Below are 18594 nucleotides of genomic sequence, written 5' to 3'. Positions count from 1 at the left end.
TCAACTTTCCCTCTGATAAAATTTTGTTCCAGAAGAAAATTGCTTAAACGTTCATACCAAGCTCTGGGAGCTTGTTTAAGTCCATATAAAGATTTTTTAAGTTTAAAAACATGTTCTGGAAAGTTTGAATTTTCAAAACCTGGAGGTTGGTTGACATACACTTCTTCTGAAATATAACCATTAAGGAATGCACTCTTGACATCCATTTGGTATAATTTGATAGAGTGATTAATAGCAAAAGATACAAGAAGACGAATAGATTCTAACCTCGCGACTGGAGCAAAGGTTTCATTATAGTCAATACCTTCTTGTTGACTGTAACCTTGAGCTACCAGTCGATCTTTGTTTCTAACAACTTCTCCTTTCTCGTTCAGCTTGTTTCTGAAAACCCATCTGGTTCCAATGACATGAGTGCCTCTGGGTTTAGGAACGAGATCCCAGACATCATTCTTTGAGAATTGATCTAATTCTTCTTGCATGGCTGAAACCCAGTCGTTATCTTGAAGTGCTTCATCACAGGACATAGGCTCAATCAGAGACACTAGTCCCAGAGGAGTATCTTCAGAAGTCCTGAAGGTAGATCTGGTTCTGACAGGTTCGTTCTTGTTTCCCAGAATCAAATCTTCAGATACATTGATACGACTTTTAACTTTCTTTGGGATTTCTGGAGATTTAATTTCTTCAGAGTTCTGAGTGACAGTTGCTTCTGGAGTTTTATCAGATTCTACAAAAGTGATTTCCAAATCTGCAAACTTTTCAACTAGCTTTGACTTTTCAGGGTCAAGCTTATCATCAAATCTGACATGAATTGATTCTTCCACAATTTTGGTTTCTGTGTTGTATACTCTGTAGCCTTTAGAGCGTTCTGAGTATCCTAACATAATACCTTTCTGTGCTTTGGAATCAAACTTGTTCAGATGTTCTTTAGTTTTTAATATAAAGCAAGAACATCCAAAAGGATGAAAATATGAAATGTTTGGTTTTCTTCCTTTACACAGTTCATAGGGAGTCTTTTCTAGAATAGGTCTTATAGAGATTCTATTCTGAATGTAACACGCTGTATTTACAGCTTCTGCCCAAAAGTGCTTTGCTACATTAGTTTCATTGATCATGGTTCTGGCCATCTCTTGGAGTGTCCTATTCTTCCTCTCTACAACTCCATTTTGTTGTGGAGTTCTAGGGCAGGAGAAATCATGGGATATTCCATTAGAATCAAATAATTCTTCAAAATCTTTGTTTTCAAATTCTCCACCATGATCACTTCTGACTCTAATAATTTTAGAGTCAAATTCTTTTTGCACTTTGGAACAGAAACTAGTGAATACAGAGTGAGACTCACTCTTGTGCTTTAGGAATTTTACCCATGTCCAGCGACTGTAATCATCAACAATGACTAGTCCATACTTCTTTCCATTAACTGATGCTGTTTTCACAGGACCAAATAAGTCAATGTGAAGAAGTTCCAGAGGCTTAGAGGTAGAAACAACATTTTTCTTTTTAAAAGATGTTTTTGAAAATTTTCCTTTCTGACAAGCTTCACACAGAGCATCTGAAGAAAACTTCAGTTTAGGTAGGCCTCTGACTGACTCGAGTTTAGTTAGCTGAGAAAGTTTCCTCATGCTAATGTGGCCCAAGCGTCTATGCCATACCCATTGCTCTTCGTGAACTGACATTAGACATTTAACATTTTGATCTTTTAAATCAGAAAGATTTATTTTGTAAATGTTGTTTTTCCTCTTGCCTGTGAAAAGGACAGAGCCATCGTTCTGATTAATGGCTTTACATGTTTTTTGATTGAAGATTACATCATAACCGTTATCACTTAATTGACTTATGGATAACAAGTTATGCATTAATCCTTCTACATAAAGAACATCAGATATAGAGGGAAGAGTACCATTACCAATAGTTCCGGAGCCTCGGATCCTTCCTTTCTGATCTCCTCCGAAGCCTACGAATCCAGCGTCTTTAAGTTCCAGGCTTTGGAACATAGACTTTCTTCCCGTCATGTGTCGCGAGCATCCAGAGTCCAGGTACCATGACTGGTGTCTGGACTTTGCTGCATAGGATATCTGAAACATACACAATCTTATCTTTTGGTACCCAGAATCTCTTGGGTCCTCTTTGATTAGTCTTCCCAGAGTTTCTCATAACTTTGGGTTTTCTAGCATTCTTAATTTTTTGTTCTTGTGTGTGTGTATAGTGATATGAAGAGGGAGATTTAAGTTGGTTACTGGTAGAAGTTTTATCTTCCTTAGGATCATACCCAATTCCCTTTTTATTGTTCTGACTGACTCCATAAATCATGGATGCCATAATACTCCTATCTATCCCATTTTTCAGAAATTCTTGAAAGGCTTCTTCGTATTTATAAATTATTTTATTTGAAGTTTGTGGTACTTGAGACAACACTTCTTCTAATTCTAAGCTTTTTCTTTTTGCTCCATCTTTTTCTAATGTTAATAATCTGATTGTATCTTCTTGTGCTAGAATTGTCATCTCAAGTTCACTACATTCTTCAAATTTTGCTTTAAGACAGCCTTTTATGTTTTTAAACTTTTGTTTTAATTTCTGATATGAGCTAAGAGTTTCTGACAAGCATGATTCAGATCAGATCGAGAAAGTTCAGAAAATACCTCTTCAGATTCTTCATCTGAGCTACTCCTGGATGTGGTAGCCATAAGTGCCACGTTGGCCTGTTCATCAGAGTCAGATTCTGATGATCCAGATTCACTATTATCCCAGGTAGCCATCAGTCCTTTCTTTGTCCTGAAGGTATTTTTCTTGAAGCTTTCTTTTCTAGAGTTGTCCTTCTTTAGCTTGGGGCATTCATTTCTGTAATGACCTGTTTCTTTACATTCATAACAAGTAATATCTTTGTTAGCTTTACCTTTTGAAGTTGACTCTGATCGATCCCCTCTGGGTCTTGGTCTTCTGAAGTTGTTGTTCCTCTTTTTCCAGAGATGCTTAACTCTTCTGGTTAGTAGGGACAACTCTTCTTCATCATCAGAGTCTTCTGGTTCAGAGTCGTCAGTATCTTCAGTTTCTGCCTGGAGAGCTTTGGTTCTGTCAGGTTTCCGTCTTTCAGATCTGGACTTTAGCGCTACGGACTTGTTCTTTTTCTGAGGCTCATCTTCCTCTAGTTCTATCTCATGGCTTCTGAGAGAACTGACAAGTTCTTCAAGGCTGATATTGTTCAGATCCTTTGACAGCTTCAGAGCAGTAACCATAGGTCTCCATTTCTTTGGCAGACTTCTGACTATCTTCTTAACATGATCTGCAGTTGTGTATCCTTTGTCTAGCACCTTGAGACCTGCAATAAGAGTTTGGAATCTAGAAAACATAGCCTCTATAGCTTCGTCATCTTCCATTTTGAAGGCTTCATATTTCTGGATAAGCGCCAGAGCCTTCGTCTCTTTGACTTGGGAGTTTCCTTCATGAGTCATCTTCAGAGAGTCAAGTATATCTTTGGCTGTCTCTCTGTTGGTGGTCTTTTCATATTCGTTGTATGATATAGCATTTAGAAGTATTGTTCTGGCCTTGTGGTGATTTTTGAAGATACGTTTCTGATCTTCTGACATCTTATTTCTGGGAACTTCAGCTCCATTTTCTGAGACTGGAGGTGTGTATCCATCTGTGACAATGTCCCAGAGGTCAGCGTCATAACCAAGAAAGAAACTTTCGATTCTATCTTTCCAGTAATCAAATTTCTCTCCATCAAAAACAGGAGGCTTAGCATTGTAACTATCTCTTTCATTTGAGTGGGCCATGGTTTTTCTCGTACTGGATCTCTCTACACTGTTAAGTGTTTGATTAGAAAATCAATAACAGAGCCGGAGCTCTGATACCAATTGAAGGTGAGAAAAACAAGAAAGGGGGGTTTGAATTGTTTGGAAAAATAAGCGCTTTTTCAAAATGAAAATCACACAAGGATTTTATACTGGTTCGCTTATAACACAAAGCTACTCCAGTCCACCCGGCCGAGGTGATTTCGCCTTCAACAAGGACTTAATCCACTAATCTTGAAAGATTACAAACAACGTCTAAGAGAAAGATCTCTTAGTCCTCTCAAGTATACAGACTTCACAGAGTCACTTGAGGAAATAAACAAACAATAGATAAAAGATTTATGTAATCTAGAGTGCTTCTAAGAAAGCAAATATTACAGTATTAAGAACAAGAGTTTTTCACGTTATAAGCAAAAGCTTCGTGAAGATCTTTAGAGAGCAAGAGTGTTTTTCTTGAGCGTTGATGTTTCAGTATAATTTTGGCTTGTTGGCTTGCTAATTCTTCAAAGTTGATTGCAGCCCATTTTATATATCAGTTGAAGTAGTAGTTGAAACTGGTGGATATTAAAATGAACTTACGCCATCACTTAAATAGCTTCTGCAGGATAACTTTCTCTCCTTGAAATGACTACTTACCACAAGTAGTATCTTCTTTATTGAAATTGGAGATTAACGTCTCTTTCTTAATTAGGAAAACCATTTGCAAATCTTTACTTGATTTTAACGTTACTCTTTCATGATTAGCAATCCATGCTCAGAGTATTTGTGTTTCTGGAGAATCTTGGAATCTTGCTTCTGATGTTAATCTCTTGTGAGTTCAGATAGTTTCTTCAGATAGCGCTGATAACTTCTGGAAGTTAGAGATAGCGTTGTTCAGAGTCAGAACATCTAGAGCTTACTTCTTGTTCAGATGCTTCTGATACTTTGCTATTTTGCTCAGAGTTAGACTTTCTTGAACGTGTTTCCACTTCAGATGCTTCTGATCATATGATAATATGCTTCTGATCTGGTTCTGTATCTGATGACATCATCAGATTTCTTCCTTCTTTCTTTAGAACCCTGCACACTTAGAAACTTTTCGTTAGGGTGCCATTTTTGGTTTCATCCTTTGTTATCATCAAAATCAAGGAATCTGTTGTAGAACAATTTTTGTTCTTACATGAACAACAAGGTTAACTCTGCAAAGGGGAGAAATTAGGGTTTACAACTACCGAAAACGGGGTAGAATACCAAAATAATGGTTGGGGATAAGGTTGCTAGCATCCGGCAATTATCCACAAAAAGCACAGACTCCGTTGGGAATAAAAGCCACAACAACATAGGATTTACAACTATCGAATACTGGGTAGAAGACCACAAAATCCACCATCAACCAGACTGAACCACAAGGGTTACCACTGCTAGGGGAAAAGAGATAGGACTTACAACTATCGAATACTGGGTAGTAGCCAACAACTCTGATAAGGATAAAAAGAATTAGGGTTTACATCTACCGAATACGGGGTAGAAGACCCCAACTCCGCATGGGAATGAAAGAATCACAATTCCGCACGGGAAACAAAATAGGGTTTATAACAAACCACAAACTGCTGAAGAGCAGAAAAACTAGGATTTACGACTACCGAATATTGGGTAGAAAACCAATCAACTCTTGCTGAGGAATAAAAGGTATATAACCACAAATTCCACCAAGAAGAGGGAACATAGGACTTACAACTACCGGTATGAGGGTAGAGGCCCAAAAAGATTCCGCTGGGGATAAAAGAATTAATGTCGGTTACTGGGCAAATTATTCATTTACTCCACAGGGAAGCACAAGAAACAGTTGACAAATAGCCAATTCGGGATCAAACCGAAAAGACAAACTGAATCAAGACACGTCCTAATGAGGATATATCTCAATAGGAACATCCATCCCAATATATGTGTTGGGAGGAAACGGAAGAAACCGTCATCCACGAGGATATATCTCGGTGGGGAACTGCAGAAGGAAAGACAGACACTTTCTGCTTATGGGGCGGACTCTATATTGAGAGATTAGACACCCGACATCTGCTTGGAGGAGATCTATTGGAGATCTATATCACCCATAGCAGGAGACAACAAACAAGAGATATATGGCGAAAAATGCAACATGAATATCTGAATGTTTATGAGTATGCATGAATATGCGTAATTTATGTTTGATGAATGCTAACAAAACAGACATATCTAACACAAATAGGTCCAGGAATCAAACGCCCCGTACTATACTTCCAGGGGAAAACAACCAACTGGAAAGCCAATCTGCTGGAGATCCATATGCTGAAAAGCAAAGATCTGAGGGGAAGCAAAAGATCAGAGATATCAGGAAATCACAAAATCTCTGAGTGATGGATCAACAATCAACCCAACTGGAGTACAGAAAGTCACAACAGGCATAAACAGCCACAAAGACAAATCTGTTTGGGAAATGAGAAATCCCGAGATATCTGCAGGGAGATTCCCAGAATCAACTGAGAAACAAGAGTTCATTGCACAAGCGAGAACAGCCATGAAGGAAACTCCACACAACTCCGCTGGGGAACAACCCACTGAGGGAGAACAGATCATCCATGTAGAATCTACTATACAAGCAACTCTACCTGGGGAGAAATAAATAGCCACCCCATCGGGAATACACCCACTGAAGGAAAAACAGATCACACAAGTAGATTCTGCAACAAGCCACTATACTGAGGATCAAAAGCAATCAGGAAATCAACCCAATCTCTGGATGCTAGACCACCAACTGACCCTACTGGGGAAACAAAGATTTTAATAAGCAGAAACTACCACAAAAGCAACTCTGTCGAGGATACCAGCTCTGGCAAAGACTCTGAGGAGATCATCACAGATGCAATCCTGACTCTGTTGGGGATACCAACTCTTTTGGGGATTTTGCATAAATACAATTTACCAAACCACAAATCTACTGACGGCTAGGGAATCCACTGAGGGACCCACTGGGGATATGGAGGAGAGCTGGGGGATCAACCACTGAATGCTACACCTTCCAAAAACAAATCAACAACTGCTGAGGAGGAAAATAATCACTACTCTGCTGAAGGCTAGACGCTCTGATGGGGAGATAGCAACAACTCCGCTCTGACAATGCTGAGGAAAGTGGCAAAGTACCGGGATATCAATCCACCAACCACTGAATCTTCAAAAAGAAAGCAACCATGCTGAGGAGATAAACAACAACTCCGTTGGCGACTGCACTGGAGAGAGTGACGGGGTACCGGGGTTTCAAACCACCAACTACCGAATCTACCCAAAGGAAAACACCCATGCTGGGAGAGAATACTGCTGGAGAAGAAAATGAAATCTTCAACAAGCACTTTGCTTGGGGAATAACCCATAACAACAACTCTGCTTGGGGAACAACCCAACAATAAAGCAGGATAAAGAGGATACAACCATGCCAGGAATATGAACAAATGTCTTACCTGTTGGAAATCATGCCACCCTTGGGAGAGCACTGAGAAATTCTTAAGTATCCTTTCATCATTGTGAATGTTCACTTTGTTTAAAACAGCAATTTGAAAAAATTTATTTGTTGAAAACAATGACATTTTATCAATTAAAACATGCAAAACATTTGTTGAATTGAAACAAATAAGAGTGCAAATAATTGGATAAAAAGCTCAAATTGATTTGATGGAATGGTAGCCTGCAAATGGCAAGACTCCATAGATCTGTACAAATTTGAAATCAGTGATATATATTGGAAGAGGGCTACATTGAACATAATGATCCTTTCTCTACCAATTTGAATCTCGATGTATTCGAAGCTTCAGTCGACGATGAATCGAGAATTTCCGACGAAAAGACAGCTGCGGAACAGAAAGTCTTGTCAGGATGCAGTTACTTGCCAAATCCCTAATTTTTGCCTAGATTGCCCCAGGGTGAGGTACTCAATCTAGCGGGATGCAAATATTCTTTTTTTTCCAATGTCTCTAACTTTTGCCTGGATCGCCCTTACGGGTTCTCCACCGAGACGCTCATTTTTGCCTAAGCCGCCCTTTCGGGTTTTCAACATAGCGAGCTATTCTGTTTTTCATTTGCATATACTTTTTTTTTCTTTTTTCTTTTTTTAGGCAAAGTATTTCTTGACTGCATCTGAATTCACATGACGAGTGAAATCCTCCTCATCCATTGTTGTAAGAATCAGAGCTCCGCCTGAAAAGGCTCTCTTAACAACATATGGACCTTCATAGTTTGGAGTCCACTTGCCCCTGGAATCGGGCGCGAAAGACAAGACTTTCTTGAGCACGAGGTCACCTTCTCGAAACACACGAGGCTTGACCTTCTTATCGAATGCTTTCTTCATTCTCTACTGATATAACTGACCATGGCACATGGCAGTCAACCGCTTCTCTTCAATCAAATTCAATTGGTCATAACGACTCTGAATCCATTCAGCATCAGTCAACTTGGCTTCCATCAAGACTCTCATTGACGGGATCTCCACCTCTACTGGGAGAACAGCCTCCATGCCATAAACAAGAGAAAAAGGGGTTGCCCCTGTTGAAGTGCGGACAGATGTACGATAACCATGCAAAGCAAATGGCAGCATCTCATGCCAATCTTTGTACGTAACTGTCATCTTCTAGATAATCTTCTTGATATTCTTATTAGCAGCTTCAACAACCCCATTCATCTTGGGTCTCTAAGGAGAGGAGTTATGGTGTGCAATCTTGAACTCAGCGTACAACTCATCCATCATCTTATTATTCAGATTAGATCCATTATCAGTAATGATCTTATCTGGCACACCATAACGGCAAATCAGCTGGTTCTTGATAAACTTCACAACCACCTTCTTGGTCACATTCGCATACGAAGCGGCTTCAACCCATTTGGTGAAGTAATCGATTGCTACGAGAATAAACCTGTGTCCGTTGGACGCTTTCGGTTCAATCATGCCGATCATGTCGATTCCCCACATAGAGAAAGGCCATGGTGATGAAATCACATTCATAAGTGTCGGAAGAATATGAATCTTATCCGCATAAATCTGACACTTGTGGCATTTCTTCACATATTTGCAGCAGTCAGACTCCATTGTCAGCCAATAGTAGCCTGCTCTCAGCATCTTTCTTGCCATGGTGTGTCCATTGGAATGAGTACCAAATGAACCCTCATGGACCTCAGTCATCAACAGGTTTGCTTCGTGTCTATCCACGCATCTGAGCAAAACCATGTCAAAATTTCTTTTGTATAGCACTTCACCACAGAGGTAGAAACTGCCTGACAACCTTCTCAACGTTTTCCTATCTTTCACAGATGCCCCAGGCGGGTAGACCTGGTTCTGGAGGAGATTCTTGATATCAAAATACCAAGGCTTGTCATCATTGACTTCTGCCACTGCAAACACGTGAGCCGGTCTATCCAAGCGCATCACAGCAATGTTAGGAACTTCATTCCAGTACTTAACCACAATCATGGAAGCAAGCGTAGCAAGCGCATCTGCCATCCGATTATCCTCTCGAGGAATATGATGAAAGTCAACTGCTGTAAAGAACCTTGAAATCCTTCTTGCATAATCTCTATACGGAATGAGACCACGCTGATTCGTCTCCCATTCACCCTTGATCTGATTAACAACTAGGGCCGAATCACCATACACATCAAGATGTTTGATTCTCAAATCAATACATTCTTCCAATCCCATAATACAGGCCTCATACTCAGCCATATTATTCGTGCATTTGAAAGTTAGCCTTGCTGTAAACGGAATATGCGTGCCATGAGGAGTAATGATTACTGCCCCAATTCCATTTCCGTACTGATTTACAGCGCCATCAAACACCATCGTCCATCTGGAACCAGGTTCCGGACCTTCATCAAGTGTAGGCTCATCACAATCTTTCATTTTCAAATACAGTATCTCCTCATCTTGGAAGTCGTACTGAACAGACTGATGATCTTCAATCGGCTGGTGCGCTAGATGGTCAGCCAAGATACTACCTATGATAGCTTTCTGAGCTCGATACTCAATATCATACTCAGACAACAACATCTGCCAACGGGAAATCCTCCCGGTTAAAGCAGGCTTCTCGAAAATATACTTGATTGGATCCATTCTGGATATCAACCAAGTAGTATGATTTATCATGTATTGGCGCAAACGCTTAGCAGCCCAAGCCAAAGCACATCACGTCTTCTCAAGCATAGAGTATCGAGACTCACAATCAGTAAACTTCTTACTGAGGTAGTATATAGCAGATTCTTTCTTCCCTGATTCATCTTGCTGACCGAGTACACAACCCATCGAGTCTTCAAGAACAATCAAATACATAATCAGAGGTCTTCCTTCTACAGGAGGAGACAAGATCAGAGGTTCAGACAGATACTCTTTGATACTGTCGAAAGCTTTCTGGCAATCCTCGGTCCAATCATGAGATTGATCTTTCCGAAGGAGCTTGAATATCGGCGCACATGTGGCAGTCATGTGGGATATAAATCTGGAAATATAGTTCAAGCGGTCAAGAAAACCTCGGACTTGCTTCTCAGTTTTGGGTGCAGGCATCTCTTGTATTACTTTGACCTTGGCAGGATCAACTTCAATACCTCTCTCGCTGACTACAAAACCCAACAACTTGCCGGAACGGACTCCAAATGTACATTTGTTCGGATTCAGACGAAGCCTAAACTTCCGTAGACGCTGAAAAAGCTTCAACAAATGCTCAACATGTTCAACTTCCGTTCGGGACTTAGCAATCATATCATCAACATAGACCTCTATCTCCTTGTGCATCATATCATGAAACAAGGTAGTCATTGCACGTTGATACGTGGCTCCGGCGTTCTTCAAACCGAAGGGCATCACTCGATAACAGAATGTTCTCCAAGGTGTGATGAATGTTGTCTAATCCATATCCTCGGGTGCCATTTTAATTTGATTATATCCGGAAAATCCGTCCATAAAGGAAAAGACTTTGAATTCAGCTGTATTGTCTACCAACATGTCAATGTGTGGTAGAGGAAAATCATCTTTCGGACTAGCCTTATTCAAATCTCTGTAATCAACACACATACGGACTTTTCCGTCCTTCTTAGGCACAGGCACAATATTGGCCACCCATTGAGGATATGTAGAAGTCACCAGAAACCCCGCATCAATTTGTTTCTGAACTTCCTCTTTGATCTTCACTGCCATATCGGGATGAGTTCTTCTGAGCTTTTGCTTCACAGGCACGCACTCAGGCTTCAAAGGCAGGAAATGTTGCACAATATCTGTATCTAGACCCGGCATGTCTTCATATGACCAAGCAAAGATATCGGAATATTCTCGTAGCAAACTGATCAACCCATTCTTGACAGACTCTTCAAGAAGTGCCCCAATCTTCACCATACGAACACAATCTTCAGACCCCAAGTTGACTATTTCCAGATCCTCGAGATGCGGCTTAATGATCTTCTCTTCGTGCTCAAGGAGACGGGTAATCTCATCAGGAATACCTTCAACATCATCTTCCTCTGCCTCGAATACAGGGAATTCAAAATTCGGAGATGGCGTTGGATCATTATGTTCAATGGGTTTTAGAATCAACCTGCATAATGATTTTGGATAATAAAAACTTTAGAATTTAAACAAGCAAACCATTATGCAGATGAAAAGATTGCTTTTATTCTTGTTTTTATGGGTTTTTTGTGATCACTGATTTCATGCAAAAAGCAAAAAGTGAAAACAAATGGAAAACACAAATGTTTAACAATGCATTAATTGAATGAAAATATCATTGTATAAATGCTGCCAACAATGTCCTCACTTCTCCTTTTGGCATGGGAGAAGGATTTTGAACAAAGTGAACCATTACTCTGATCTATGAATGACTGTAGGAACATCTACAGCGACCCAATTATGGCAGACACCATCAGGTATGATGAAGTTGCTCAAGTCCTCTACATCCTCTTCCAAGATAGCAACAGCTTCCTCAGGTTGATCAGCATGGATGAAACCTCCACTCTTGAACAGACCTTGCTCGTTGAATGCCCTAGAGGAATAGCCAATGCCAGCCCAGGCTCTGTTGTCTTCAAGCTCGATCATCTTCCCTAAACCAGCAACTGCACCACATTCAATGGCCAGTTTCGCACCGCGATAGGAAGCAAATGAAGGAGACTTCTTCTCAATCGGCTCAGCAATAGATAAAGCTTGGAAAGGCGTTCCAACTTCATCCTCAGCATCAATATAAGAGAAAGAGGACAAGTGGCTAACCAGGAGAGCCTTTTCTCCCCCTACCACAACCAGTTTCTTATTCTTCACGAATTTCAGCTTCTGGTGTAGGGTGGATGTCACGGTGCCAGCCTCGTGAATCCATGGTCTACCAAGGAGACAGCTATATGATGGGTGGATATCCATTACCTGGAAGGTAACCTGGAAATCACTAGGTCCAATCTTGATTGGGAGATCAACTTCCTCAATCACAGTCTTACGCGACCCATCAAAAGCTTTCACAACAACACCACTCTGCCTCATGGGAGGCCCCTGATATGACAATCTAGAGAGTGTGGTCTTTGGCAATATATTAAGAGATGACCCAGTGTCAACTAGCACGTTGGACATGGCATCAGTCTTGCAGTTCATAGAAATATGTAGAGCCATGTTGTGGTCTATTCCCTCCTCAGGGAGATCAGCGTCACAGAAACTCAAAGTGTTGCAAGCAGTGATGTTTGCAACGATACTGTCAAACTGTTCAATGGTGACGTCATGATCAACATAAGCCAGATCCAAAACTTTCTGCAGAGCTTCCCTATGGGGTTCTGAATTCAGCAGCAAAGATAAAACGGAGATTTTGGATGGCGTTTGTAGAAGCTGGTCTACAACATTGTACTCACTCTTCTTGATGAGCCTTAGCATCTCATCACATTCTTCATTCACAGTGCCACTCGGGCCAACAGAAGAAGCAGGAGTCTTTTGTACAGAGGAGGGTTTGGCAGCAGGTGCCGGGTTCTGAACACTCACAGCAGTCCCAACCGGGCGCTCAACAGAATCAGAAACAATGTGAGGCTTCGGGGGTGCAGAAAACACACGACCACTACGGGTCAACCCGCTCACGTCAGCAATATTAACCACAGAGGTTGACGGCAATGGCACTTCTTTCCCATCTTCCACAACAACGGGATTGTACCTGAAAGGGATAGCTTTATCCGAAGAATAAGGCACAGGGCCTGCGGGCTTGATTATCAGAGAAGGAGAGACCTTCGGCTTGCTACCATCATAACGGATGACAACAGGCTCGGGTAGCTTGAACACAGGAGAAATAACATTCACTTCTGGTTCATTTTCATCAACATGACGGTTCCGAAGAATCTCTATAGTACCTTCATCCAACAGCTCTTGAAGCTCTCTTTGCACTTGGCGACAACCCAGTCTATTGACGGAGCAAACACGACATCTATCATGGTCATGCTCCATATGGCTGTATTGACACAGCAAACGATGCAACTCGACCAATGACTGTCGAATATGACTCACATATTTGACTTTATACTTCCCAGGGCACCCCTGGACCATGTTCACTAATTTCCCATGCTCGGGCAATGGGTTCTTTGTAACATTGGGGCCTGAGTCCTCAAAGCTCAGGATGCCGCACCGCATAAGGTCCTAAACCTTAGTCTTCAATGGAAAGCAGTTCTCAATGTTATGTCCCGGAGCACCGGAATGATAAACACAGTGTTTATCTGGCTTGTACCACCACTGCGGGTTGGCAGGCACAGCCGGAGGCTCTCTGGGTGTAACCAGCTTCCTTTCCAACAAGGAAGGATATAACTCAGCATATGTCATAGGAATGGGATCGAAGCTGATCTTCTTCCTATCATAATTCAGATTAGCTTGGTTACTGGTGCTGCCACGAGGCTGGTAAGCCTGTTGCTGTGGACGATGCTGCTGCTGATACTGAGGTTGTTGCTGATGCTGATTAGGCTGCTGATACTGAGCATTATCTCTGAAGACAGGTGCAATATGAGCCACCTGGTGCTGATGACGCGTCGACTTCCTCTTAACAGAGGGTCTTCTTGGTTTAGCATGGGATTGCACAGCATGTGCCTCCCCATATTTCTTCTTAAACGCCCCATACCGTTTAGAAGAGCTCTCATCTTTTGACAGACGTCCCTCACGGACTCCTTCCTCCAGACGCATCCCCATGTTCACCATCTCGGTGAAATCAGAGGGAGCACTCGCAACCATCCGCTCATAATAGAATGAGCTAAGAGTCTTCAAAAAGATCTTAGTCATTTCCTTCTCTTCCAGCGGAGGAGTAATCTGAGCTGCTAACTCTCGCCACGTCTGGGCGTACTCCTTGAATGTCTCTTTATCCTTCTGAGACATGGCCCTGAGTTGATCACTGTCAGGCGTCATATCGACATTATATTTGTACTGCTTGACGAAGGCTTCGTCAAGATCGTTGAAGGATCGGATGTTTGCACTATCAAGGCTCATATACCAGCGAAGAGCCGCACCGGACAAACTATCCTGAAAATAATGAATCAGCAGCTGATCATTATCTGTTTGCGTAGACATTTTCCTGGCATACATGACCAGGTGAGCGAGAGGGAAGGTGTTCCCCTTATATTTTTCAAAGTCAGGCACTTTGAACTTGATTGGAATCTTAACACCGGGAACAAGGCAAAGTTCAGCAAAAGACTTGCCAAACAGATCTTTCCCTCGGAGGGTCTTCAATTCCTTACACAGCTCAAGGAATTGGTCATTCATTGCATCCATCTTCTCATTGACATCTGGGCCCTCAAACGACTCAGAATGATAGATGGTGTCGTCTACCCTGGGAATGGTATGCACGACAGGAGGAGCAGTAGCAAGGACCGGGCTAGATGCCGGCATGGAAGCAAAAGTCGGAGGTGGAATATCTGGCATGAAACCCGGAGGCATACCCCCACGGAAACCCGGCTGACATGGCATTAGGCATGAAATGAGCACTGGCAGCTGGCACAGTCGGAGCAACGACTTCAGATATAACCGTCCTCTGGGGAGGAGTTGCAGGAGGTGGAGAAGGTTGGTTCTGAGCAGACAGAAACTGCTCCATCAGAGCACTCAGACGGGCGACCTCTTCCTTCAGCTCTCTGTTCTCTTGTTCCAATTGATCCATTACTCTAGCAGAATTGGCTCTGGTATAGTACCGGTGAGTCAACTTGTCTTCAAAATAAATGAAGAGCACAGAGTTAAGCCACAGACAAGAAGACCAGAACAATACCTGCTTATGCAAAATGATGCATGTGATGCTTGTGCATATGCTTTATTTTATTTTCAAGGAACTTTTAGGGCATTTATTTGCAAGTTTGAATATTTAAGCATTTAATAGCATATGGAAAACATCTCATCAAATATATTTTTGAACAAAGAAGTACAACAATGTTGATTATTTACAAGAGAAAAGGAAAATAAACATCCTATGGATCCCTGGAAGCTCGGGATGCTGGAAGACGAGATACACAAAGCTTCTTGATCTCTCTCTCATAGGCTGCTTCCATATCCGCTTTCTCCTTTGCAAGTCGATCATACTTCCTCTTCCAGAATTTGGAAGACTGAGGAAGCAGAGAAGTCCAAGTATCATTCGGATCATCGATCACTTGATGCTCGAGAAACTCGATCAAAGCGTCCTTCTCCTTAAGCTGATGGAGCAACTCCTCTCTTTGACGGATCCAAGCACGTGAAAGGTCTTCTTCTCTCAACTCCTCTACACCTTGGTTAGGGAGGGTTGAAGGCCCAGCCACATCCAATGGTGTAGGTCTCGGATGATCATACGGCATCAGATACTCAGAAGCTCTCTGTCTGACCCAAGAAGTATATGGCTCCAAAGCAATGCAGTTCTTCGGACCCAAATCATTCCTACCTTTCTTCTGAATCTTGCGCCAAGCGCGGACAAATCTGGCTTTCAGGCCTTGGGGATCTTTACCCTCCTGAAAGAACACACCTTCTAACAGAATGTTATGAGGTCTATCCTTTAGGGGGAACCCAAGCTGTCGACTTGCTAGGATAGGATTGTAGTTGATCCCACCACATGTACCAAGAAGAGGCACATTAGGGAATTTACCACAATAATCAATGATCTGAACAGTATCATATACGCGATCATACCAAGAGATATCATCATTAGTGAGAGACATGAGTCTCTGACACCACCGTAGACATCCTTTGTTCTCCTTGAAAGCAACCGTCTGCGGTAAGTGAGAAATAAACCACTTATACAACAGAGGCAAACAGCACACAATAACTCCTCCACCCTTTGCATTCCTCAGATGCAAAGAGAAATAGGCATCACCCAACAGAGTCGGAACGGGATTAAGAACTGAGAAGATCCTAATGGAGTTCACATCCACAAATTTGTCGATGTTGGGGAATAATACCAAACCATAGATGAGCAGCACAAATAAAGCCTCAAAGGCATCCTTACTCCTGGTCTTCCCATAAACGGTAGCTTGAGCGATGAGGAAATCAGAAGGAAGACCCTCAATTCCACCTTTGGTGGTCAGATTAGCTTTAATCAAGGCTTCATCTATGTGCAACAAGTCTGCGATCTCTCGAGAAGTAGGAATACTCTCTAAACCACTGAACGGCACCTGATCCATAATCGGGATCCCAATAAGATGAGCATACTCCTCAAGCGTAGGCAACAGCTGGAAATCCGGAAATGAGAAGCAGTGATACAGAGGATCATAGAACTGAGCCAAAGTACTCATCAAACCCTCATCAACCTGAGTAGTCAACAGAGGCAGAAGCTTCCCATAACGAGCTTTGAAACCCAAGGGATCTAATACATAGGATGTCAGATTCCTTAACTCTTTCACATCGGGCTGTCTAAAGCTGTACTTCTTTGTATGCCTTTTCGGTCTTTCCATGTCTGAAAATTTTGCAAATAAACCCTTTAAGTTCCTTGAAAATTTTTCTTTTTCAAATGACATGAATACAGATGAATGCATGAATGCATGAATGCAACAATCACACTCAAGGATCAAGCAAAGCACACCAGACAAAGGTCACGGGAAAGCTCATTGTATCCCTAATATCAATCATCCATTTTGGTGGATTATGGTTTTCACCTTATCGACACCTATGTTCCATTGATATTAACGGTACATGAACCGACTCCAACATCCTTAATATCAATCATCCATTTTGGCGGATTATGGTTTTCACCTTATCGACACCCAAGTTCCATTGATATTAAGGATGTCTGAACGACTCAACCATGAATCACGGGTTTATTGGTAATCACGAGCATGGAGTCCTGGTTAAGAACCACCCAAAGGGAGTGTACTAGGGTTTAAATCTGCTGAACATGTTCTATCAGAGGTTCCCATAATCATCGTCCCATCTTTCGGATATTATCGGAGGAACGAAGACTCGTATTCCAAAAATATTCTCAAGAGAGACTCTTATGAGTGTAGTATCGCGTAACAATCGCATCAGAACTGACATCTGAACGACCTCCGCACTACGTCCTAAAAATAGGCCAAGATGGGCTTGGTAAACTAAGGTCCTTGGCTTCTAAGGCACATGATTGAAAGAATAATGCCTAACCACAAATAACTTGTGTGACATTATTAATCCAACATGACCTCCACCAAGTGAATGGACTCGCAAGTCAACTTGTTAAGGAATACTCCACACAAGTCGACAAGACTATGCCATTCTCCTATCCTAAGGTGCACTCGAGTTCGGGTATAGAACTCATCTCACAGAGATCACCAAAGCAAACAGCAATTGTATATCAAGCAATTCAAACATTACAATCAATACAGTTATCCCAAATTGTACAAAAATATGTCATATAACACATAAACAATATCATACAACAAGGGTGAAAAGTAGGCAATACCACCAAGGAAGATCTAATGTTTTCCCCAGCAGAGTCGCCACTTTTCTGTAGCGGTGTATTCGTCACTTTATGATTTATTGATTAAATCAAAAGCAAAGCATACAAGGAATCGAGTCGCCACCGCACTTTTATTTATCCAAAGGAATGGCTAAAAAGCGAACAAAAGCCTAAGAAGTTTTACACATAGAAAACTAATGAAAAGATCAGAGAATCTGGGTAAGGGGTTAATTACGCAATGGGAAGGTGTTAGGCACCCAAAACGTCCTAGGTACTCCTAGGGAGCCCTTTTCACACTTGTTGTATAAAAAGTTTTATTTGTTTATGACATATTGTGCAAACATGATGGAAGGGATGAGAAAAGAATATACAATTTTTATTGTTTTTGTGTTTGAACGGATAAACCCGTTGCCTACGTACCTCTCCATGGAAGGTAATGATCAAAACACTGTAGTTCGGCTAAAAGATTTCCAAAATATAAGTGGGTTCATTTTAAAACAAAAGCCCTAAGGTCTTTCGTTGTCCACGGGAGAAAACTCAACCTTATACAAACAACGAGTCCACCATGTGAGAACAACTTCAACTTGCTAGTGAGGGGTTAACCCTATAATAAGCAAGGAAGTCTTACAATTCAATCACTAAGGACCAAGGTGAGGTTAACATCAACCAACTAGGATAAATCAAACCTATGGCTAATGTATGAAAAATTATCAAGAATGGACAAAGCCACAAAACAATTGAATGAGTTGGATTAATCAATTAGGATTTATTCACAAAAGAGGGTCAAAGTATGATTAGGATTCAATTCAAAGAAGTATTATGAAATGGAGTTTGAAAAATCAAAGGCCTAAAGCTTAGATGTTCACCTCTTGAAATCATATGGAAGATGATTCAAGTGTGTCCTTTGGAATAAGGCAACAAAGCAAGTAAGCAAATGCAAAGCAAGG

This window comes from Lathyrus oleraceus, chromosome 1, assembly GCF_024323335.1.
Source record: "Lathyrus oleraceus cultivar Zhongwan6 chromosome 1, CAAS_Psat_ZW6_1.0, whole genome shotgun sequence".
Taxonomy (NCBI): domain Eukaryota; kingdom Viridiplantae; phylum Streptophyta; class Magnoliopsida; order Fabales; family Fabaceae; genus Lathyrus; species Lathyrus oleraceus.
The sequence above is the reverse complement of the archived record's forward strand: the minus strand, read 5'-3'. Positions refer to the sequence as shown.